The sequence below is a fragment of the Acanthopagrus latus genome, chromosome 5 (assembly GCF_904848185.1).
Source record: "Acanthopagrus latus isolate v.2019 chromosome 5, fAcaLat1.1, whole genome shotgun sequence".
In the NCBI taxonomy this organism is placed as follows: domain Eukaryota; kingdom Metazoa; phylum Chordata; class Actinopteri; order Spariformes; family Sparidae; genus Acanthopagrus; species Acanthopagrus latus.
This window is the reverse complement of record NC_051043.1, coordinates 5,881,370-5,881,616: the sequence shown is the minus strand read 5'-3', so window position 1 is coordinate 5,881,616 and position 247 is coordinate 5,881,370.

Sequence of the window (247 nt, the reverse complement as noted above, 5' to 3'; positions counted from 1 at the left end):
CGCCTTCCTTCAAGTCTGCAGCGTGCTGCTGCTCCCCAGTGGCCAAACAGTAGAAGACTGATCAACTCCCAGGAAAGAAGATGTGTAACTATGATGAAGTCATGTAGAGGTGATGAGCTAATACTTCTTCTTTTTCATATATTCTTTTTTACATATTCATATATATATATATATATATATATATATATATATATATATATATATATATATATATATATATATATATATATATATATATATATATATA